This window comes from Adiantum capillus-veneris, chromosome 16 (genome assembly GCF_014529385.1).
Source record: "Adiantum capillus-veneris isolate H3 chromosome 16, ASM1452938v2, whole genome shotgun sequence".
Lineage (NCBI taxonomy): Eukaryota > Viridiplantae > Streptophyta > Polypodiopsida > Polypodiales > Pteridaceae > Adiantum > Adiantum capillus-veneris.
Window position 1 is genome coordinate 26,590,233 of NC_140946.1, and position 26,183 is coordinate 26,616,415.

Genomic DNA, 26,183 nt, shown 5'->3' on the forward strand with positions numbered 1-26,183 from the left:
GGAGCTTAATTTCTATTGGTTTTTTTATTCAGCATTTTTAAATTGACTAGACTAATTTTACTCTAGCCTAATTCTCATTGGTCCACCTCTATGGCCATCCAATAGGATTTGAGGCGAAATTGGGGGCAACTGGCCTAGGAGTTTGCCATGTGTCCATTCTTCCCTTTGGGGAGACCTTGGGAGTGTGTGTGTGTGTTTCTCCCTCATCCCCTACCATTAGGGCTCATCCCCTCCTTCCTAGGGATGTGGGAAGCCTTTTTAGTCTTCCCATGACCATCCAATTTTCCCCTACTTTGGCCTTTGGACAAGTGAATTAAATTTAGGAACTTTAGCCTATGGAAGTTTTAGTGGAGCTGAACCTTAGTTCTTTTAAGACCCATCGAAGCACATTGCTCTTTTGCAAATTGTCCCCTTTTGGATCCTCCTTTGGATCCTTGATAGAGATTGGTCTGGCAGCCTTACCAATATTCTAGGTTTTACTCTATTTGTACTTCCCCATATAAAATAATCAGTTTAACATGAGAAAATCATTTGCGAGAATTATACATTAATTTTTATGACAAGGTTGATCTTTCATGGTTTATAGAACAATATACAATTCTTGGGGGAGTTATCAAATGTACTTACGAGTCTTCTTTCAAGATTAATCGGCCTAATTTCAATATTTATCAAGCCTCAATTATGTTAAATCTAAGCATTGACCCATCAAGCAAAAGGAACCTTGTAGTTAATGAAAGAAATATATGGGTTGATACCTTATCTTTAAAGATCTTTGAAAACTTAGTAACAAATGAGCCAACAAAATCCAACCTGTCGCCCATCACACTAAAGTTAGAGTATAAGCCCTCAGTGCAGACATATAATCATAATCCATGATCTATTCCCTGTGACACAAGCAAAACTCTAGTTCAGTCTAGTATTGGACAAAAAGTCATATACCAAGACCTCTTTATTGACTAGATACTTTTGTAAGCACAATCTCTTCTCCTGCCTTGGTTATGCCTCTTAAACAAGGTGAAATAACGTCAAAATATGCTTGGCAAGAATGCACACTTTTATCTGCATGCATGCTTTAGTTCACAAATGATGCCATACAAAGGATGCTAGCATTTATCCACACCTTAATGCCATGCAGAAGGTGCTAGATTTAATCTTCTGTTTTACCTTTTCTATCTTCTTTCAATTTGTACTTTTCATTGTAGGACTCAAGTAGGGATTTCATTGCACTGTCTACATATAAGCTTAGTGGGTGCGGCTTGAATCCAACCATCAACCGTGCGTGCTCTCCATTTATCAACAATCTCATGATGCTCAACTCGTTCTAGGCCTTCATAAGTTTACTGTAACATTGACAATATCATGAGCCAAACAATAATCCTTGGCATCCATTTTGTCTTTGCTGTCCTGTGGGAGTGCCACATCAATAGACTCAAACACAACAGAGTAAGAATCCAAAGTTTCCACAAACCTGGCACAAAAAGGCACTGTGTTTGTGTTTCCATCTTGCTCCACCAGAGTGAGCACCTTCGGATTCATACTCTTGCACATTCTTATAATGCGATCCTAGGGTTATCTAGGCAAACACTTTCATTTGACATATGATGAAGTTGTAGATAAAAATTTATGGCCAGGGCCTCCCAAACTTCCTTTCGATCATGAAGTCCTTCAAATTCCAAAGAATTAATAGTGGTGAAATCAAAACACCAAGGTTATTCGCCAACCTCATTTTAATAGCTAGCATCCATGCCTCCCAAAGGATAAGAGTGAGCAATAAAATCATCAACAGTACTAATACGCATACATGAGGGACCTTTAGGCCTGATCACCAAAGCTTGTATAAGAGAGAACCACTTTGTTCTTGATCAATTTGGAAATCAAAGATATGAACCATGGGTTCTTTTCTAAATGCTTCAACAATTGCACAATTTGCTACCATAAATGCAACCTAGATGTATGTGCATATTTTACAAATTTTTTGCATATTTAGCTTTACTTCGATAGCAGGAAAGCACTTGCATTTTAATGCCTAGTATATAGTGGAGCTAGAGGCATGCTCAATTTTAAACTTTTTTATATCAAAGGTTTATTAACAAAAAGGATCTTTCTCAAATTTTAAAATACTTTTTTGGTCTTGAGAAATCTATAAACTTAATTTAAATACATTTGCAAAGTAATTAATAGATTAATACTACATCTAGCATTGCAAAAGTATAGATACACTCTACAATCTTTTGGATTTGTTATCAAGTAATCAGAAAGTTTTAAGTATTTATCTAAATGGTCCTTAAGCAATTTTTCTTACCACTACATGTTAATTTGGTTTTAATATTCAAATTATTTATACCCTTCCAAAACACTAGATAATCATATGTTAGTTGTTTAACACCATACTTGTTAAAAAATAAACGTGGCTTTTATGATCATATTGAATATCGTATGTTTTACTACAAAATTGAATATCGTATGTTTTACTACAAAATTGAATCGTTTAAAAAAAAATGATAAGCTTTGAGTAACATTTAATGCATTAGTAGCTTGTGTGTAGCACAAATTGATAACATAGTGAGCATTTCATTAAGACAAGTTCCTAATGAGCATAGAGAGAGTACTTAATTTGAGAAAGCCACATATCAATTTACACCTAGCTAATTTGGCATTGACAATACCTAAAAAGAGAGAGAAATAGAACAATTGACAACAGTTGAGGACCGGATTTACATGGAGCCGATCCCCCCTCTATAAAGGCTTTGTATTATAGATTCTCCCTTTGAAGGAGACTTTTGTACAATACAATCTTTGTGTTCCTTGACAAAACTAGTTAGTGCAATGAAGATGGAAGTTTCATGCACCAAATTATGCTTGAAAAACACACCTAGTGTCCCTAGCCTCAGCCCCCAAGACCTCATACACCTTCACAAATGGTGAGAGCTAGCAAGGAATGATGGTAGATTGAGAAGAAGAAGATGTATCTTACGAGAAAGAAGTATTCACCTCACATAATCATGCTAATAGAATAGCTTAGCTTAGTAATTAGCATTGTAGAGAGATGAGCATGCCATTGAAGCTTGGCTCTTGGTTGGATTTTCATTCCATAGCCAAGAGTTGTTGGTGTAGGCCTCTACTTCTCAATGCTTGGAGAAGGAGATGGAGTTCTTCTTACACACATGAGTTGTGTGTGTGTATGTGTGTAGCAAGGTGCTAGACTAAAATGCAGCCCTCTCTCTCTTCTTGGTTGACCCCTCTTGAAAATTGTGTTGGCCTCTCATTGGCTCCTGCAAAGCTTAGCCAACCACAAATTAGAAGCATAATTGATAGCCTTGTGACATGTGTCCCCCTTTCACCTTTTGTGAGAGATTTAGGTAATTAAATAATTCATTTAAAGTCTCATTGGACCTTTCTGTCTTCTGGCCAAAAGGAATCAGGCAAGCCATTAGGTTGCTGGATGCTCATTGGACCCCTTGATAGACTGTCCAATAGTCTTCAGGGAGCTTAATTTCTATTGGTTTTCTATCAAGAATTTTTAAATTGATTAGACTAATTTTACTCTAGCCTAATTCTCATTGGTCCACCTCTATGGCCATCTAATAGGATTTGACGAGAAATTGGTGGGAGGTTGCATAGGAGCCTGCCATGTGTCCATTCTTTCCTTTGGGGAGAGCTTGTGAGAGTGTGTGTGTTTCTCTCTCTCATCCCCTACCATTAGGACTCAACCCCTCCTAGGGATGTGGAAAGACTTTTTAGTCTTCCCATGAACATCCAATTTTCCCCTACTTTGGCCATTGGACAATAGAATTAAATTTAGGAACTTTAGCCTATGGAAGTCTTAATGGAGATGAACCTTAGATATTTTAAGCCCCATTGAAGCACATTGCTCTTTTGCAAATTGTCCCCCTTTGGATCCCTATTTTTGCTCCTTTGGGTCCCTGACAGAGACCGGTCTGGCATCCTTGCCAATATTCTAGCTTTTACTCCCCTGGTACTTCCCCATATTAAATGATAAGTTTAACATAAGAAAATCATTTGGGAGAATTAGATATTAGTTTTTATGAAATTGCCTCTCTCTTGAAATCATAGTCGTTTTGAAGAATAGCTTTAACTATCCCAAGCCTCAGTCCCAAGACCTCAAAAACCTTCGAAGGTGGAGAGAGCTAGCAGGGAATGAGGGTAGGGAAGAGGAAGAAGAAACATTTCGTAGGAGAAAGAATTAGTTCCTCACTTATCATAACTCTTGTTTCTAGCATACATAATAGCATAGTAATGAAGAAGAAGGAGATGGCAAGCTTAAGCATTGAAGCATGGCTCTTGGTGGGATTTGCTAACGCTAAGGTCTTATGCTCCATTTGTTAGCCTTGCTCTTTGATATACCATCTCTCATTTGGGCCCCTTACCATTGGCCCCGTGTTGAGATAGATCTATAAACACATGTCTATATCTTAACACTTGTTCCCGTTTATTCTCCCACATTAAGTGATCAATTTAATATGAGAAAATCATTTGGGTTGGTTAGATATTAGATATTAGATTTTATGACATAAAGAAGATAAAGCCTAGTTACTAGTCCATTTGTTAGTGGGTAGAGGATCCCTATTTTACCCTACGACACCGTTCTAGAATGGATGACTAGTCCATTTGGTGCTTGAGAGCCTTAGCTGCCGCCGCAAGCTTGTCTGCATATAGTCCATAGGAATCTTCCATAGTAGAGTGACAAACTCTTCTTGGTGTTCGGGAGACATTGTCTCGACAAACATGATCCTAAGCATGCATACTTATCAACATTTGTGCACAATAAATAAAAAGAGAGTCTTATAAGACAAAAACTTTGTTCATTTAAACATATTTACATTTTCTTACTCTAGGGAATCATTGTAAGCATTGACAAGGTTAATGTTATCCTTTAATTGTAAGCCTTGCATCCAGAAGCCTTGCATCCATCTAGCATCTTCAAAAGGATAATTTTTAAACTTGATAACATATCGGCGGATAGTCTTACTGCCTCGTAATACCTTGTCTTTGTGTCGGAGAATGGACTCGAGCTGCATCACCTCTTCTTGGTCCTCGATCTCCAGTGGGTCTTCAATGATTGCTTCTTGAGCTGGCTCTCCTTTGTAAGCCTTTAGTAGGCTCACGTGGAAAGCATTGTGTATGAGCCAATGGTTGGGAAACTTCAGTTGATAGGTCATCTCATTGATTGGCCTAAGAATCTGAAATGGACCATAGTACCTTTTTGCTAACTTAGAATAGTACTTTTGGTGTCCATTAGGAATCTTGCCCGTTGTGTGCCTTAATTGAGCCTTGGGAAAGTTAAGCAAGACCCAATCATTTTGTTTAAAGGATAGGGCTCTTTTGTGCTTATTAGCAGCAGCCTTTTGCCTTTGCCGAGAGATGGATATAGCATCCTTAATCTTTTGGAAAGATTCTTGTAGGTCTCAACTATATTCATCTGCAGCGAAGATCTTCCCATGTACCTTGAGTAGCAGGGGACTTTTTGATCTTCTCTCTATTACCTCAAAAGGTGCTTTTCCTATGGAAGATGTTTAGTGTTATTGTAAGCATACTCCATCTCTACTTCTGTGACGTAAGCGTTTAGTAGATCAAGGATTGTTAGTTTAGCAAAGTTCACTTTGGCCATCCGTTTTGGAATGATAGGCCGAAACGAAGTTTAGCCTTGTACCTAAATTTTCAAAGAGACCCTTCTAGAAATTACTGGTCATTCTAGGAATTCTATCCGAGACTATAGACATTGGCAAGTCACAGTATTTAAAAATTTGTGATATAAAGAGGATTGCCATTTGATGGGCCTTGATAGTCTTTTTGTTAGGTATGAAATGTGCTTGTTTGCTAAACCTTTCTACTATCGTCCATATTCCTCTATTCCCATGGATAGACTTGGGCAATCCAAAGATAAAATCCACAGATATGCTCTCCCATGGTGAATTAGGGATTGGCCAAGGTTGAAGCAATCCAGGTTGCTTCCCTTTATTAACCCTCACGCACATTCCTATCACCTAAGAAGGACGCCGTATTATTTATTTGATAGAGTCAGGTACCAAGCTTGTCGGTCCAATAGGAAAAGGGTAAGAGTGATCGCCGATGAGAGGTGCTCTCTAACTGGAACATTCAAGGGATTAGTTGGCTATGCATGGGCGTCCATGTGTGAATGGGGCGAGCTCATATCTCAACTAAACCTAAAATTCACTCATTCTCTCATTGTGCAATTGAAGAGTGCTCTTGCTCCATCTTCATCTTCTTCTTCGTCATCTCCTTGTGTGTGTGTGTATGAGAGAGAGAGAGAGAGAGAGAGAGAGAGAGAGAGAGTGCGAGAGAGAGATAGAGAGTGCGATTGAGCATTGCGACGGCACGACGGTGGTGAGGCGGTTGAGCGCGGTGTAGCGGCGTCTCCTTCTTCTTCGCGGCGAGGAATCCTCCGCGACAGCAAGCGTAGAGCCGTGAGTGACACACCATCACCATCACCATCTTTGAGCTACTAGTTTAGGCTTGTTGTGTGCTTGGAGCCATTTGTGGCTCGCACATAGTGTATCGGAAAGTTCCTTCCATTGACACGTGCGACATACGTACACATTTTGGGCGCCGCTGCTGGGGAATGCCATACATTAAGCTTGAATGGCACTCTGTGCTTCTTTTGTGGTGCAATTTAAATTGTAGGAAGGGTAGGGAAGGATGGTGTGTGTGTTGAGAAGAAGAAGGATTTTGTGTTGCTACTGTGTATTTCTTTGTTAATGAAGTTTTGAATGGTTACTGTGTTTTTTCTGTACTGAGGTATTAGTATTAAGGTTGTTAGTTCTGTGTAATGTAAAGTACAGTAAGTAGGAAGTAGATCTGTGAGAGCTAATGAAGTGTGTTAGTGTGTAACAGTAGGTGTATTAGTTGTAAGTAGGTAGTTAGAGTGTGTGTGTGTGCTCACGCGCAGGCCGCAATGACCTTATCCCAAAAAAAAAAATTAAAAATATATTATTTTTGAAAAAAATTTAAAGGTAGGACCGGGATCGGGAATATCTCCTAGACTCAAGCCCAGACCCAAACCCAAGCTCACGCTCAGGCTTAGGCCTTAGTTGCCCTTTAAAATTACGTATTTTAGCTTCACACGTAGCTAAAATTCGACTCTTTTGAGGACCAACCGAACTTCAGTTGACCGAATGTTGTGCTGTAAAGCACACCGCGACCTTCTGAGTGATGCGCTCTTTTTGAGCTATCACACACTTTAATAAAAAAAACCGATCATTAAAAAACATTTTTAAAAAAACGAGTGAAAACGGACGCCTAAAAAAGTAAGTGGTTAACCTTCCAGATTATTCGTGGACGCTTGTAGGGTGTCAAAGGCACATGCATCTGCGCTCTGGTCGTGTGCTAGAGATGGAGAAGCTAGAGAGAATTTCGACTTACGCGAGTTCTCATTACCCACCTACCTTACGTTCCGAGCCCTCGACGGGGACCCAAGGTAGTACAAACCAAGACCCGAACATAGCGGCTAATGACTCTTCCTCTGGCTATGACGTCATGGAGGGTTTCCAAATGCCTACTCCCGATAGCTCAAGCCAAAACATGCATGCCATAGGCCCGCGGTCCGGGCCGAGCGTGCTTAGCTGCTTGAAGGAAACCTTTAGTAGAGCCACTCGCTCCGAACATGGAGCTAATGATGTAAATGAGGGGGGTGGGGAAGTAAATTCTCCATTCATGACCAATGTAGACCCTATGTTCTTAGAGAATGTGCACGTGAATACTTCATTCACTGCACCTCCTGCCTCTTCAAAGCTATTCCCCTCCGAGGTCATATTACCCACCGATGGTATAATCCTTGTCGAAGTGCAAAAGGTTGAGCGATATATCCTTGCAGCAAGGGAAAAGGAAATCGAGAGCTTACGCAAGGCGGAGCAACGAAGAGAGTTAATCTCAAAAGCTCCTATGTCAGTATCCTTGCTAGGAGAGCAATCAAGCACTTTTGAATTATTGACCACTAAGGGTCAACCCATAGAGAGCAACATAGCATCTAGCTCAAAGGACACCCCTATCACCTCAATCCTAGATGGAGCGTTCTTAAATGAAAACTAGGAGTACGAACTACAAACGGAAACTCTAACCGATCTATACACAGGTGACACCTATCACGTGGGTTCATTAGGAGATTTCGGAGGTCTTTTGGAGGGCCTTTTGGTAGAGAGAGGAAAATAAGCTCCTCCAATGAGAGAAGAGCCTACGTTACGTAGAAAAATAGATTGATATCAACAAAAATATAAAAGGTGTCCCTCTCCTCATTTAATAATCTAGTGGTCCTTGAAGACGAGCACTCTCTTTTATTTAATGCGAGCACCTTTTTCAGAAGGTAGATGCGGTGCATTTGATACGGGATACATCATCACTAGAACTCAAAAAGTCACAAAACTATCAAGTGGTGGAAGATTTTGAAACTTTTGATACTGCCAATGCGTCCGGAACGCACATATCTCCTAGAAATGAATGTCCAATTGCCTCGCTTAAACATCCAAAGAGGCCAAAAATGTCAAACACCCCTAAAAGAACATTTTACTAACGGCGCGCGAGGAGGCATTCCAAAATTTTGGAATGCCTCCTCGCGCGCCGTTAGTAAAAAGGCTCTTTTTCCCTCTTTTTAGGGAGCTTTTTGAGAGGAAAATGTCCAAAAACCTCTAAAAAGGGGCTTTTTGGAAAGATAAGTGTCCAAAAATCACTAAAAGGAGCTTTGTACTAACGGCGCGCGAGGGGGCATTCCAAAATTTTGGAATGCCTCCTCGCGCGCCGTTAGTAAAAAGGCCCTTTTTTCTTTTTTTTAGGGAGCTTTTTGAGAGGAAAATGTCCAAAAACCTCTAAAAAGGGGCTTTTCGGAAAGATAAGTGTCCAAAAATAACTAAAAAGAGCTTTGTACTAACGACGCGCGAGGGGGCATTCCAAAATTTTGGAATGCCTCCTCGCGCGCCGTTAGTAAAAAGGCCCTTTTTTCTATTTTTTAGGGAGCTTTTTAAGAGGAAAATGTCCAAAAACCTCTAAAAAGGGGCTTTTTGGAAAGATAAGTGTCCAAAAATCACTAAAAGGAGCTTTGTACTAACGGCGCGCAGAGGGGCATTCTAAAATTTTAGAATGCCTCCTCGTGCGCCTTAAGTAAAAAGCCCATTTTTGGGGGTTTTTTGACATTTTTTGCCTCTCCGGATGTCGGAATGAGACAAGTAGACATTCGTTTTTAAGGTATTTTGGCGTTCCGGATGCATTGGTGCTGTCAAAATCCTCAAAATCTATCACTATTTTATAGTTTGTGACTTTTCAACTTTCAGTGATGACGTAAGCTGCATTGAATGCGCCGCACCTGCCTCCTGAAAAAGACGCTCGCATTAAATAAAAAAGTGACCGTTTGCAAGGACGATTGGGAATATAAATCTACTTTTTAGAGTGTCTGGTTGTCCTTTTGGACGTACTCACAAGGTGCAAGTGCATTTTAAAAACAGTTTTTAGAGAGAGAAATACAATTTCTTACAAGGCCCTCCAAATGACCTCCGAAATTTTCTAATGGGTTAGATGTCCTGCAATCCACAGTGGGTGCTACTAGTGTGGAGGATCAACAACAAAGAGTTTGTGAGATCATCCTTAGGGTCATTGAAATAGAGAGACAGAACAAAGGGATCAACATGCCTTCAACGGGTCTCATGAGGTTCTTGGATACAGGAAAGGCTAAAAAATTGACCTTATCGCAAATGGAGACTCCGTTGGTAAGTCCGATGGATCCTCCAAATGTTGTTTCTCCAGGGGTCTCAATGCAATCTGAGCCCACAAGTGATAGCTTTACCTTTCCAAGTCTAGCTCATCTTTCCCTTGATGACACCACGGCTACCATGCTTACCCCAATGATGGGCATGCCAAGAAACACGCCATGGACCTCATTTGTTAGTAAAGCACCGCTACATGGTAGCTCAATGCCTGCAATAGTACCTACAAGTATGTACCAATCGTATACACACATGGGTCCTCGTGCTCATGTAGTCCCTACCCCTCCCAATCGTATACACCCATGTAGTCCTCGTACGCATGTAGTCCCTACCCCTCCCATTGTTTCAAAAACCTATGCTCCACAACCACAACACACAAGTTCTTATTTTCATGGGGCTATACCAGCTAGCATTAGCATGTCACATCCGACATTTTCTATGCCTAGGGCCACACATATGAACTTTGGGCCGCCACATGGCACAACACCGTACCAAACGTGGAACCCAAGGGCTTCCTATGCGCCAAGCCCAATGTCAATACCTACTCCACATGTAGTCTCTGGAGAGCCTTCACCCATGGTGCCTGCTCACTTAGGTGACTTGGTAACTTTTGCTCAAGCTATTGGTCGATCTATTGCTGAGAATATGAGTAACACGCCTGATAGAGAGCCTAGAAGTAAGGCAATACAAATAGCCAAGCTCACACAAAAATTTAGTGGAGACGGGGATGTGAGAAAGCATATCGAAGTGTTTGAACAAATATGCGATTCTCTAGGAGAACACAATGCCCTGCATATCGAAGTGTTTGAACAAATATGCGATTCTCTAGGAGAACACAATGATCTATATGCGATTCTCTAGGAGAACACAATGATCTACATAAGAGTAATGCTTTAAGCCTAACCTTAAGTGGGAAGGCAAGGGATTGGTATAGAACCCTAAGGGTGGAAGGAAAAACGATTTACCCTACTCTTAGGAGATTTTTCTTGAAAGAATACATACGAGAGGGAGTGCTTTGGGGTGTAGCCTTTCAACTCCAGAAATCCCAACGAGAGGAAGGAGAGTCGGTGAGAGACTTTATTAGTCGCTTGAAGCATTTGAATTCTCGTTGTAATCCAAATGAGCGCTTCAATAATAATCAATTTCTTGATAGATTCATTAGGGGATTACGACATGAGGATATCTACAATGGCCTAGTCATTAGAGGTATCACCACTTGGGAAGCAGTCACCACCAATGCGATCCAATTGGAGGATAATTTAATGATTCAAGGAGAAAGAGTGTCTGTTGATCCTAAATCTATTAGCTCGCAAGCATCAAGGCATCAGCCAATGACCCTAAAGCCTATTGCTAAGGAGCCAAAGATATCTGAGATGACTTTAGTAGATCTCACCAAGGCTATTCAAGAGAGTCTTAGAGACAATCTTGCTCCGCAAAGCAATCATATGTATCCAAGAAGGGAGCAACAATGGTTCTCAGTATGCTATGGACCGCATAATACCAGTGAATGCCCTACTTTTAGAGTAAAATTCAATGGGAACTGCAATGTCCGTGGAAGGTATGGTCATCAAGCTAAGGATTTCATAGTATTTAAGCGCGTGATAGACAATAGACCAACCTTAGCATGGACAGACACACCTCGAGTGCCTGCATTGATGCCAGTCCCACCTCTTGAACAAACATCACAACACATGGTCCCTAGGGAACCGCAACCAAATAATCCAAATGCACCGAAGATCTCGCCATTAAACTTGATTGACGTTATCGAGGAGCCATCACAAAGTACATCTGTGGTACCAGTAAACGTACACACATGATCGATGCTCCAAAAACGAAATTATATTCATGAGGAAAGAGACACGGCATCAATTGCCCAATCTCAGAAAAAGAAGAAACCATGAAGGAAGAGATCGCAAAAAGCAGCGAAGTCAGACCCCAGTTCAAAGACCAACATAGGAACTGGTGACGACCCCGTATATATGAACGACGCTGAAGAGGATTTTGATTCAAGTGAAACCATGGAGACCAAAACGACCACTAAGATAGAAACCAACAAGGACGATCTTCATGAGCCACAATGGCCAGGATCCAAAAAGAAGATAGAAACTTATCCAAACCCTACAGAGGAGATTGAGAGAGTCAAGAAATTAAGGAGTTTGGTAGAAGATACCGAAAGGGATCTAGAATCAGCACGTTGGCAGATCCAGATTACAGACACTGTGTTCTCTACCCAACAACAACCTCACCAAGTCCATAGACCCTTAGCCATACCTAGTGTCATCCAAGAAGAAAGTGACTTAAAGTCATGGGAAAGTGGGCATACTCACTTCTTGATGGAAAGAATGTTTATAGAGGGACTACCTGATTCTATAGAAGAAATGGACATCCCATCTTCCCCACGTCAAGGGACTAAAGTCCAAAAGGTGCCGTTAAACATTGCCAAATTGATGGATTTCATGTCTTCAGAAGTTAGAACCACCATCATGTCCAAACTATATAAAGACCCTGATCTAGTCTCAGCTCTTTGAGCCTTCCACAATGGAGAACTAAAGTTTGGGCTACCACAATTTGCACGATGGATGGATCTGGGGAGATGCCAATAGAGGAGCAACACTTAGATCCACAACCCAACGTAGATGAGAACTTTGTTATAGAAATACCTATTAACAAATTGGGACAATACTTTGAGGGTAATGAATCCAATGCGACCATACCAATCACTAATAAGGGATTAACTATGAAGGGAATCCTTGATGGTTGCGCTGGGGTTAGCATTGTGACTAAAAAATTCTGGGAAACTATGGGAAGACCTCAGCTTGCGACCACAACCATTGTAGTGAAGATGGCCAATAGGTCTATCGTTAAATCTATTGGGATGCTAGAAGATCTCAAGAGCAAGGTCTTTGGAAATAAAATAAGGATTACCTTCATTGTTATGGATTTCTCCAAACACACTATGGCATCGGAGATGATCTTAGGACGTCCTTTCATGAGGGAAGCAAAAATGGTGCATGACTGGTCTAAAGACCATGTCTACTTACAGTTCCAAGATTCTGTCATTCGAGTGGATCTTGTGACTGGTCGAGCACATCCTCTAGGAAATAATTTTATAATTGATTATAGATCCGACACCACAGTTCACTCGGCCCCATTGAAGTATTGTTACACGTGTAAAGCGGACACTGATGTTGGGGACGATTCTCCTTATATGGATGTACTACCTGGGATGACTGAGTCAAACAATGCGAATTGGGTCCACCTAGCAGTAACCATAGATACTTGGGGAAATAGGGGGACGACCTGGGTAACACCTGAGGGGGATGAAATGCATGTACCCTTAAATATGCTACAAGCAATTCATATAGCTTTTGACAAGACTCATCCTAATATAACGAAGAAAACATACAAGTGGGTCCCTAAAGCTTCTTTAGCGACCATGGCTGATGCTAAATGCGTCCAATCATGTAGCTCCAAAACGAATTGACGATCGTGGAAAGAAAAAAATCATAGAATGTTACACACTCGCTCTAGAGCTAGTTTGGGTACCGAAGAAAGAACAAGTTGCTGGAAGAGAAACCTCAGCTTGATTTGGTACTCCACTCACACAGGTATCGCCTATGGTACTAGAGCCCTAGAGGTTCCCAGTGTGGGCTCTTTTCCTTGATAAGCAAAAAACCCAAGGCATACAAAACAAGCACACACATCAAAATTGAATCATTGTGAAAAGATTTTGGGGGGTCAAAGAAAAGGTAATCAGTCAGGCGATGATTTTATGAGAAATTCCTTTTATCGTAGCTTAACTTCAAGGTCTTCTAGGTATAGCCTCTAGTCAGCCCTCGAACATAAAATACTTGGTTCTCGCGATTAAACAACTTAATTGACCAGAGAAAATTAAGAAGCTTACCCATGGTATTAATAGTGCATCTTTAGTGCCTTTCGACCGTTAAATTAGTGACCCCAGATTTGTTTAGTTTTTGACCTTCATAACTATTTATGCGTTGAATTATGTTGCAATTTAATGTTTATTGCTGACAAATGGTTTAAATTTTTATTACCAATCAAATTGTCTGTCTACAACTGCATATGATTTTTAATTGTATATGAGAATGCAATTACTGTGCCAATGTTGTTTGATTTTGTGGTGACTGAAGAAAGTTAAGGACATTCATCTCAAATGCTCTTCCACCTCAACGAGCAAGCTTCAACTCAATAGCTTCCGAGGACGGAATCTACATCAGGAAGGGGGGCATGTTAACCCTCACGCACATTCCTATCACCTAAAGAAGGACGTCATATTATTTATTTGGTAGAGTCAGGTACCGGGCTTGTCGGTTCAATAGGAAAAGGGTAAGAGTGATCGTCGATGAGAGGCGCACTCTAACTAGAACATTCAAGGGATTAGTTGGCTAAGAATGGGCGCCCATGTGTGAATGGGGTGAACTCATATAAAAGTCAACTAAACCTAAAATTCACTCATTCTCTCATTGTGCAATTGAAGAGTGCTCTTGCTCCATCTCCATCTTCTTCTTCTTCATCTCCATCTCCATCTTCTTCTTCTTGAACAAGATGGAGCCTTCGACTTTCATAGGCTATGGCGTGCCCTTCTTGGAGCAAAACAGCTCCAAGGAAATCACCACAAGCGTCATATCGGACCTCAATTGGCACAGGTTGAGAGATAAGCTTCTTTTTAAGCTTTTCAAAAGAACTTTTCTCCTTGGTGGACCATATATACCTAGCATTTTTATTTGTTAGGTCATGTAATGGTCCCGCAATTTGTGAGAACCTTTCTGTGAAGCGTCTATAGTATACACACATACCTATAAAGCTTCTTACTTCATGCAGATTCCTTGGATTAGGCCATCCTTTTATTACCTCTAACTTTAATGGATCCATTTGGATGCCATCTTGAGAGATAATGTGACCTAAATACTGAATCTCTTGTCAAAGAAATTCACTTTTCTTTCGATTAGTATAAAGTTTATTCTCTTGTAAAACTTGAAATATTACTTGGAGGTGTTGCTTGTGTTTGTCTAATGAATTAGAGTAGATGATTATATCATCAAAGGATGCTCCAGTAAAGGTTCAATGAGGTCTGAATAGCTTCTCCATCCGGCGGTTTAATGTGGTTGGTGCATTGGTCAAGCCAAAAGGCATGACAATGTACTCGTAAAAAGACCAAATGTAGTGCGAAATGCGGTCCCCGAAAAGAAAAGACTTGATATTGTTCACATCTAGTTCACTCTCAGATCGCACCAAATAAACTCTTAGTTCACCTGAACACAGTTCACACATGGTTCATGGCATAGATCACACCCTAAACTAGTTCAAGAGGTGCAGGGAAGGAGATGGTGATGACTAGCATCGTTGCTTATGTTTTGAGCTTGTGAAAATGAAAGGGAGAGGAAGAAGTAAAGCGTGTAAAGTGGATTTGAATCTTTGCAAGTGGTGGGCTCTCCCTTATTAAATGGCCCTAACATTGGCGGCTTGCCCCCGAAATCGTGCACTTTTTGAAGTCAGGACATAGTTCACACTAAATATAGTTCACACCCAATTCCCGGCTAGTTCACAAATAAATGGACGGCCTGGATTTTTGCCGCTCGCGACGCCAGTCCTGGAGCATTGATCCCACCTCCTTTTGGAGGTGTCATTTAGTGACGAGGCCCCGTACATATGGTCGGCCGTTGGATTATTCTTGTGTGTGTGTACCCCTGAGTCAATTTAGAGAGCGAGAGTATTATATGTGTGTGTCAACAAGCTCTGTTGAATGTCTGTATGTGTGTGAGAGAGAGAGAGAGATAGAGAAAGTGCCCCAATTGGTCAATCACATGCTGAGCACCCTGAGCCACAGCCAAACTGCGTGTGTGTGTGTGTGTGTGTGTGTGTGTGAGTGAGAGAGAGAGAGAGAGAGAGAGAGAGAGAGAGAGAGAGAGAGAGAGAGAGAGAGAGAGAGAGAGAGAGAGAGAGAGAGAGACGATCCAGGCCACAGCTTAACTGCGTGTGTGTTTCTGTGTGTGTGTGTGTGTGTGTGTGTGTGAGAGAGAGAGAGAGAGAGAGAGAGAGAGAGCGATGAGCACCTCGCTGAGCACCTCCGCCTTGGTGAGCACCTCTTCTCGGCCCTTCTCTGCGAATAGAACCCGTCTTGTGAACTGCAATTCAATTTGAGTGAACTGCGCTCATGAACCTGATGCTGCCTAAATTAGAGGCTGCTGGATTCTATTATTCCCTTTACGATTCCATTTACATATCAACGGCGTTGATCCCACCTCCTTTTGGAGGTGTCATTTAGTGACGAGAGAGGGTGATGTGCTTTTAGAGTAGAGACCAAAGCAGTACATCAATGAAAACGTATTTTTGATCTAACGTCTTTCTATGCTGTCTATTAAAGTACATCTATTATCCAAATCATGCAAGTAGTACTATATTGTATGGCACCACGATTTGAAAAAATTCTCAGCACGTGGTACTGAAGCCTTGGCTCTAATGAGCCGTGAGATCATAGAGACTAGTGGCTTCTCCATGTCCCCCCATCCATCAATTGGACGTGTCCTCCCATGATGGTCCAATGAAGGTCCCCAAATCTCAGCTCCATAGAGCAATGCAGAAGCCACCACAGTGTCAAAGAGCCAGAGCTTCGTCTGAGGCTCCTGAAACTGAACATGTGAACACATCCTCTCCAATCTACCCAATGTTGCATGGGCTCTGGTCAATCTAGTCTCTGCTGCTCTTCTCAATGAAAATGCTGGTCCACTAAAAACCACTCCAAGGTAGGTGTAAGCATCTGTATACTCCACAGTCTCCTGGCCGTATGTGAATGCGGGCGCTGACCTCCTGATCCACTGTGGGGTCGTATTAAATATCATGACTTTGGTTTTACCAAGGTTGACAGACAAACCACTTTCATGGGCAAAGCTATGCAAAGCATCCAAGTGACGTTGCATCCCCTTTGGAGAGTCGGAGATCAACATAATATCATCAACATATAAGAATAGTGGGATCCATGTTCGTGCCAGTTGTGCACCTCTATCACCATCCCTCTCAATGTAGTCAGAAACCTCATCCACATACATACCAAACAAAGTAGGAGAGAGCGGGCAACCCTGCTTCACCCCAATAGTGGAAGGAACCGCTGTAGAAAGGTCCTCTGAGGTGCTGCACATGCCCCACTACTGACCAGTATAGTGCCATGACCCCCCAAATGAGCTCTGTGGGTACTCCCATCTCCTGTAATCTGCGCATCAATCTAGCTCTGGGTACGGTGTCAAGTGCTTTGCGGAAGTCCACAAAGCTGCAATAGATCCGTCTCCCATGTGATCTGCCCTCCTCAATGATGGCTGTGAGTGTCAAGATATGGTTAAGAGTAGAAAAACCTCTCCTGAATCCTGCCTGCCCGGCTACGCGTATCCCTTCCCTCTCTGCCCAGAGAGAGAGAGAGAGAGAGAGAGAGAGAGAGAGAGAGAGAGAGAGAGAGAGAGAGAGAGAGAGAGAGAGAGAGAGAGAGAGAGAGAGAGAGAGAGAGAGAGAGAGAGAGAGAGAGAGAGAGAGAGAGAGAGGGTGATGTGCTTTTAGAGTCGAGACAAAAGCAGTACATCAATGAAAACACGTATTTTTGATCTAACGTCCTTCTATGCTGTCTATTAAAGTACATCTATTATCCAAATCATGCAAGTAGTAGTATATTGTATGGCACCACGATTTGACAAAATTCTCAGCACGTGGTGCCTTGCCTGATACACGTTTTGTTTCATGTCGCTTGTTCTCATTGTTGAGTGGGTCTGTCTGTACAATATGTAGGATCTGAAATGACAATTCTTGTAATCATTCACCACATGCAAAGTATAGATATTTTATCAAAATTGGAATAATCAATGAAGGAGTGGGTCTTGCTAAGTTTTCTATGCAACTCTTCTTCTATCTTCAATTTATTTCAACCATTTTCCATATGTAGCTGATCCAAATGTTAGCTAAGAAACTATTCTTGCAGAGATTTCATCTTTGTGACTTCAATAGTGTAGGAGAAGAAGACTTCATGCATGATTGATTCTACTGTCGAGAAGGCAGCATAATGACCCTCAAGAGTAGCAGCATTTTGCGAGGCGTGTCAACATAGAGATAGGTTTGTAAGCAACCATGAATAGGCAACTAAAACACAACATGTGCTATGGCAGTTGCTCAAAGGATGAAACAAAAAGGTGGAATAACTGTATTCAGGCTGAACAGACACAAAGTCTAGCCATTCAACAAGTAAAAGAGAGAATGATTAGATGTATCCGTGTGATGTAAAGATATACAAGCATTTGGGCCATCGAGCACGATGCTAATCACAACAAGCAGACTAAAATTTGTAAAATAATTAGTGTTCATCATCAAATGCTAAGATATACACGCATTTGGGCCATCGAGCACGATGCTATAAATCACAACAAGCAGACTAAAATTTGTAAAAATTCTCAGCACGTGGTACTGAAGCCGTGAGATCATAGAGACTAGTGTCCTCCCATGATGGTCCAATGAAGGTCCCCAAATCTCAGCTCCATAGAGCAATGCAGAAGCCACCACGGTGTCAAAGAGCCAGAGCTTCGTCTGAGGCTCCTGAAACTGAACATGTGAACACATCCTCTCCAATCTACCCAATGTTGCATGGGCTCTGGTCAATCTAGTCTCTGCTGCTCTTCTCAATGAAAATGCTGGTCCACTAAAAACCACTCCAAGGTAGGTGTAAGCATCTGTATACTCCACAGTCTCCTGGCCGTATGTGAATGCGGGCGCTGACCTCCTGATCCACTGTGGGGTCGTATTAAATATCATGACTTTGGTTTTACCAAGGTTGACAGACAAACCACTTTCATGGGCAAAGCTATGCAAAGCATCCAAGTGACGTTGCATCCCCTTTGGAGAGTCGGAGATCAACATAATATCATCAACATATAAGAATAGTGGGATCCATGTTCGTGCCAGTTGTGCACCTCTATCACCATCTCTCTCAATGTAGTCAGAAACCTCATCCACATACATACCAAACAAAGTAGGAGAGAGCGGGCAACCCTGCTTCACCCCAATAGTGGAAGGAACCGCTGTAGAAAGGTCCTCTGAGGTGCTGCACATGCCCCACTACTGACCAGTATAGTGCCATGACCCCCCAAATGAGCTCTGTGGGTACTCCCATCTCCTGTAATCTGCGCATCAATCTAGCTCTGGGTACGGTGTCAAGTGCTTTGCAGAAGTCCACAAAGCTGCAATAGATCCGTCTCCCATGTGATCTGCCCTCCTCAATGATGGCTGTGAGTGTCAAGATATGGTTAAGAGTAGAAAAAACTCTCCTGAATCCTGCCTGCCCGGCTGCGCGTATCCTGTCCCTCTCTGCCCACAGAGAGAGAGAGAGAGAGAGAGAGAGAGAGAGAGAGAGAGAGGGTGATGTGCTTTTAGAGTCGAGACAAAAGCAGTACATCAATGAAAACACGTATTTTTGATCTAACGTCCTTCTATGCTGTCTATTAAAGTACATCTATTATCCAAATCATGCAAGTAGTAGTATATTGTATGGCACCACGATTTGACAAAATTCTCAGCACGTGGTGCCTTGCCTGATACACGTTTTGTTTCATGTCGCTTGTTCTCATTGTTGAGTGGGTCTGTCTGTACAATATGTAGGATCTGAAATGACAATTCTTGTAATCATTCACCACATGCAAAGTATAGATATTTTATCAAAATTGGAATAATCAATGAAGGAGTGGGTCTTGCTAAGTTTTCTATGCAACTCTTCTTCTATCTTCAATTTATTTCAACCATTTTCCATATGTAGCTGATCCAGATGTTAGCTAAGAAACTATTCTTGCAGAGATTTCATCTTTGTGACTTCAATAGTGTAGGAGAAGAAGACTTCATGCATGATTGATTCTACTGTCGAGAAGGCAGCATAATGACCCTCAAGAGTAGCAGCATTTTGCGAGGCGTGTCAACATAGAGATAGGTTTGTAAGCAACCATGAATAGGCAACTAAAACACAACATGTGCTATGGCAGTTGCTCAAAGGATGAAACAAAAAGGTGGAATAACTGTATTCAGGCTGAACAGACACAAAGTCTAGCCATTCAACAAGTAAAAGAGAGAATGATTAGATGTATCCGTGTGATGTAAAGATATACAAGCATTTGGGCCATCGAGCACGATGCTAATCACAACAAGCAGACTAAAATTTGTAAAATAATTAGTGTTCATCATCAAATGCTAAGATATACACGCATTTGGGCCATCGAGCACGATGCTATAAATCACAACAAGCAGACTAAAATTTGTAAAAATTCTCAGCACGTGGTACTGAAGCCGTGAGATCATAGAGACTAGTGTCCTCCCATGATGGTCCAATGAAGGTCCCCAAATCTCAGCTCCATAGAGCAATGCAGAAGCCACCACGGTGTCAAAGAGCCAGAGCTTCGTCTGAGGCTCCTGAAACTGAACATGTGAACACATCCTCTCCAATCTACCCAATGTTGCATGGGCTCTGGTCAATCTAGTCTCTGCTGCTCTTCTCAATGAAAATGCTGGTCCACTAAAAACCACTCCAAGGTAGGTGTAAGCATCTGTATACTCCACAGTCTCCTGGCCGTATGTGAATGCAGGCGCTGACCTCCTGATCCACTGTGGGGTCGTATTAAATATCATGACTTTGGTTTTACCAAGGTTGACAGACAAACCACTTTCATGGGCAAAGCTATGCAAAGCATCCAAGTGACGTTGCATCCCCTTTGGAGAGTCGGAGATCAACATAATATCATCAACATATAAGAATAGTGGGATCCATGTTCGTGCCAGTTGTGCACCTCTATCACCATCTCTCTCAATGTAGTCAGAAACCTCATCCACATACATACCAAACAAAGTAGGAGAGAGCGGGCAACCCTGCTTCACCCCAATAGTGGAAGGAACCGCTGTAGAAAGGTCCTCTGAGGTGCTGCACATGCCCCACTACTGACCAGTATAGTGCCATGACCCCCCAAATGAGCTCTGTGGGTACTCCCATCTCCTGTAATCTGCGCATCAATCTAGCTCTGGGTACGGTGTCAAGTGCTTTGCAGAAGTCCACAAAGCTGCAATAGATCCGTCTCCCATGTGATCTGCCCTCCTCAATGATGGCTGTGAGTGTCAAGATATGGTTAAGAGTAGAAAAAACTCTCCTGAATCCTGCCTGCCCGGCTGCGCGTATCCTGTCCCTCTCTGCCCACAGAGAGAGAGAGAGAGAGAGGGTGATGTGCTTTTAGAGTCGAGACAAAAGCAGTACATCAATGAAAACACGTATTTTTGATCTAACGTCCTTCTATGCTGTCTATTAAAGTACATCTATTATCCAAATCATGCAAGTAGTAGTATATTGTATGGCACCACGATTTGACAAAATTCTCAGCACGTGGTGCCTTGCCTGATACACGTTTTGTTTCATGTCGCTTGTTCTCATTGTTGAGTGGGTCTGTCTGTACAATATGTAGGATCTGAAATGACAATTCTTGTAATCATTCACCACATGCAAAGTATAGATATTTTATCAAAATTGGAATAATCAATGAAGGAGTGGGTCTTGCTAAGTTTTCTATGCAACTCTTCTTCTATCTTCAATTTATTTCAACCATTTTCCATATGTAGCTGATCCAGATGTTAGCTAAGAAACTATTCTTGCAGAGATTTCATCTTTGTGACTTCAATAGTGTAGGAGAAGAAGACTTCATGCATGATTGATTCTACTGTCGAGAAGGCAGCATAATGACCCTCAAGAGTAGCAGCATTTTGCGAGGCGTGTCAACATAGAGATAGGTTTGTAAGCAACCATGAATAGGCAACTAAAACACAACATGTGCTATGGCAGTTGCTCAAAGGATGAAACAAAAAGGTGGAATAACTGTATTCAGGCTGAACAGACACAAAGTCTAGCCATTCAACAAGTAAAAGAGAGAATGATTAGATGTATCCGTGTGATGTAAAGATATACAAGCATTTGGGCCATCGAGCACGATGCTAATCACAACAAGCAGACTAAAATTTGTAAAATAATTAGTGTTCATCATCAAATGCTAAGATATACACGCATTTGGGCCATCGAGCACGATGCTATAAATCACAACAAGCAGACTAAAATTTGTAAAAATTCTCAGCACGTGGTACTGAAGCCGTGAGATCATAGAGACTAGTGTCCTCCCATGATGGTCCAATGAAGGTCCCCAAATCTCAGCTCCATAGAGCAATGCAGAAGCCACCACGGTGTCAAAGAGCCAGAGCTTCGTCTGAGGCTCCTGAAACTGAACATGTGAACACATCCTCTCCAATCTACCCAATGTTGCATGGGCTCTGGTCAATCTAGTCTCTGCTGCTCTTCTCAATGAAAATGCTGGTCCACTAAAAACCACTCCAAGGTAGGTGTAAGCATCTGTATACTCCACAGTCTCCTGGCCGTATGTGAATGCGGGCGCTGACCTCCTGATCCACTGTGGGGTCGTATTAAATATCATGACTTTGGTTTTACCAAGGTTGACAGACAAACCACTTTCATGGGCAAAGCTATGCAAAGCATCCAAGTGACGTTGCATCCCCTTTGGAGAGTCGGAGATCAACATAATATCATCAACATATAAGAATAGTGGGATCCATGTTCGTGCCAGTTGTGCACCTCTATCACCATCTCTCTCAATGTAGTCAGAAACCTCATCCACATACATACCAAACAAAGTAGGAGAGAGCGGGCAACCCTGCTTCACCCCAATAGTGGAAGGAACCGCTGTAGAAAGGTCCTCTGAGGTGCTGCACATGCCCCACTACTGACCAGTATAGTGCCATGACCCCCCAAATGAGCTCTGTGGGTACTCCCATCTCCTGTAATCTGCGCATCAATCTAGCTCTGGGTACGGTGTCAAGTGCTTTGCAGAAGTCCACAAAGCTGCAATAGATCCGTCTCCCATGTGATCTGCCCTCCTCAATGATGGCTGTGAGTGTCAAGATATGGTTAAGAGTAGAAAAAACTCTCCTGAATCCTGCCTGCCCGGCTGCGCGTATCCTGTCCCTCTCTGCCCACAGAGAGAGAGAGAGAGAGAGGGTGATGTGCTTTTAGAGTCGAGACAAAAGCAGTACATCAATGAAAACACGTATTTTTGATCTAACGTCCTTCTATGCTGTCTATTAAAGTACATCTATTATCCAAATCATGCAAGTAGTAGTATATTGTATGGCACCACGATTTGACAAAATTCTCAGCACGTGGTGCCTTGCCTGATACACGTTTTGTTTCATGTCGCTTGTTCTCATTGTTGAGTGGGTCTGTCTGTACAATATGTAGGATCTGAAATGACAATTCTTGTAATCATTCACCACATGCAAAGTATAGATATTTTATCAAAATTGGAATAATCAATGAAGGAGTGGGTCTTGCTAAGTTTTCTATGCAACTCTTCTTCTATCTTCAATTTATTTCAACCATTTTCCATATGTAGCTGATCCAGATGTTAGCTAAGAAACTATTCTTGCAGAGATTTCATCTTTGTGACTTCAATAGTGTAGGAGAAGAAGACTTCATGCATGATTGATTCTACTGTCGAGAAGGCAGCATAATGACCCTCAAGAGTAGCAGCATTTTGCGAGGCGTGTCAACATAGAGATAGGTTTGTAAGCAACCATGAATAGGCAACTAAAACACAACATGTGATATGCCAGTTGTCTCAACTAAAACACAACATGTGCTATGGCAGTTGCTCAAAGGATGAAACAAAAAGGTGGAATAACTGTATTCAGGCTGAACAGACACAAAGTCTAGCCATTCAACAAGTAAAAGAGAGAATGATTAGATGTATCCGTGTGATGTAAAGATATACAAGCATTTGGGCCATCGAGCACGATGCTAATCACAACAAGCAGACTAAAATTTGTAAAATAATTAGTGTTCATCATCAAATGCTAAGATATACACGCATTTGGGCCATCGAGCACGATGCTATAAATCACAACAAGCAGACTAAAATTTGTAAAATAATCATTGTTCATCAAATGCTAATCATGATCTGTCAGACGGAACAAAGGACTTTTCTATTTTTCGTTTGTGAACAAAAGCATCCAAATCTTACAGATTGAAGAATGTCAGCATCAGGCCATAACCATGTCAGCCCACCTCTCTCCGGACATAAGAAGGCGCTGGCGATCTCATAATCAGAATAGTTCTTGACTGATTGTATACTCTCAACCTGCAGAAGGCCATACATTCGTCAATGGGAAAATGTGTCCCAATCTCCACTTCTAACAGCGCCATAGAGAGCCTGCAGGGGAGACATTGACTTTGAGAAGGGGAAGGAAGTCTGTGCTCTTTAGAAAGTTGAGAGCCTTAAAACCCTGACACATAAGAGACTATGCTCTATCATGAGCATGATAGATCTGGAACAAAGTAGGCAACCCTGCTGTCTCTGCAGTCCTTGAAACCAGCCTGCTTGCTGATGGCAGCTTCCCAATCGCCTGCAGCGCCTTGAGCAGAAGGTGAATCTGGGAAAACCTTAGGGTTTGGACACGAAGACGCTTCGTACTCTGGAGCTACTGGAAACTATAGAGGGAGGAGTTGCGCAGTGCCTGAAGAAAACGTACGGAGAGACGGACCCGCCAATGAAGAAGACATCGTCTTGCAACGGTGGTGCAATGGTGGACTGGTGGTGCAATGGCGCTATGCTGCAGACTCCATAGGCTAGCTGTTTTTAAAGCGGTTGGTGGTGGGCCCAGCAAGCCAACAACCAATCAGAGTGGCGCAACCGGTGAGCGCGTTGGGCTCATAACCCAAAGGCCGAGGATCGACACCTCGCTCTGATAATTTTTCTCGGGTCAATCTTTTTCTCTCTTAAACAACTCCAAAAGTGTTCTAAGAACTTGGATAAACCTACGAAATCGATCATATTTGAAGGTCTTTAGACACTTGAGTTATCTAAATTTTCACATGGTGCGCATAGAGATCTACATGGAGGGCACGGATGCGACAACCCAAACTAAGGCGCAAGGTGCACGTGCTACGCATTCACATGGTGCACAGTGGAGGGCAAGGATGCGACAACCCACAACAAGGCGCACCTCTTCCCATCCTTTTGGCACACGCCTTTTAGATCACATTGTCGCTGCTATAAATTTAATTCCTCACCATGTGGGAAATCAACTTGTAATTATTATGAGAAGAACACAATAACGTATTATTTAGCTGCGCTTGCACCTCTCTCTCTCTCTCTCTCTCTCTCTCTCTCTCTCTCTCTCTCTCTTACATGATGTTGTCTGAGAGAAAATTAGTGGCAAGGAAATGTGGCCAAAGGTCTTTTAAACATGGAAAATGTAATAAAAATGTGTGGATATTGATTATAATTGTGTTTTGAGAGCAAAAACTATTCCTCGTCTCTTTGTGCACGTTTCTTACGCATGTACGCCGAATTGCAAATATTGCCTATTGTACTTTGTGTGAAGCCATTTTTTGGGTGTTTTTGGTAGTTTCTCGACCGTTTCTGAAACTTGGACCGGAAGAACCTTTCTAAGATTGTGGCTAGCGTCTTGTGTCTACTTAGCCTTTTGGAGGATCTTGCGTGAGGTTCTTTTTTGAGCTGGGATGTTCATGCATCTTATGGGATATTTTGCTTGATGCTGCATATGGAAGCCGTTTGTTGTTAATGATAGTTGACAATCTATGCTTAGTTTTGAGAGTTGATTTTATGGTTTGTACGTTATGGAATTGATATTTTATTATTTATTGCAGCTGACAGGTGGAAAAGGCTTGACCAAGCTAGGCTATTGCAAAAGAATATTATATTTTATGTACATTTTATTCAAGTGCTCTTTTATGAGCTTTGGCCATTTATGACCGGCCGGCCAGTTTGTACTGATTTTTGACCATTCAAGAAATCTCTAAATTAAATACGTGCAAGAGGAAAATGGTCACTCTTGCACAGGGGGAGATCCGTGTAGTGTATTCAACCTGCTTTGGGTGCACCCTGAGTTAGGCAGTGGACACCAAAACAGCTCATGGTTGATGCCCACCAGCCATCCTGGTTACCTCCTACTCAGTCTCTCGCACACATTAACCGGAGTTCTCCAACCTTATGCTCTCACTCAGTTGGTCCCCGCAACCATCACAAACAGTCCACCATGCGCAAGTTTTGTCCGATCACGTGATGGCTCTGAGGTGGCCATTTTGGACGCCACCAAGCATCAATGACACAAGTGCGTGCAACAACATTCGGAAGCAGCAGAAGGCCAGCCCTCTCATTTTCAGCTCTTTTCCTTTCCAAAGCTCTCTCCATTGCGTGTCCACTCATAGCCAGTCCACCACTGTCTTGGCCCTGCTCGATCCTCGTGTAGTTAATACCTCTCTCCCCCAAGTGGACTGCTTACAGAGGTGGATGTTCCAGAAGCTCCTTCATGGCTGCTGTAATACTCATTGCCAAGCTGCTCGCTGCAGCGCAT

General features: G+C 42.1%; 1 non-coding gene and 1 pseudogene across 1 annotated transcript; one reads left to right on the top strand and one right to left on the bottom strand.

Annotated features, from left to right (window-relative positions):
* Positions 1-1,147: 1,147 nt before the first annotated feature.
* Positions 1,148-26,183, bottom strand: LOC147438752 (chitin-inducible gibberellin-responsive protein 1-like; annotated as a pseudogene).
* TRNAM-CAU (transfer RNA methionine (anticodon CAU)) lies at positions 24,482-24,554 on the top strand. The gene has a single exon. It is a non-coding gene; the product is annotated as a tRNA-Met (tRNA).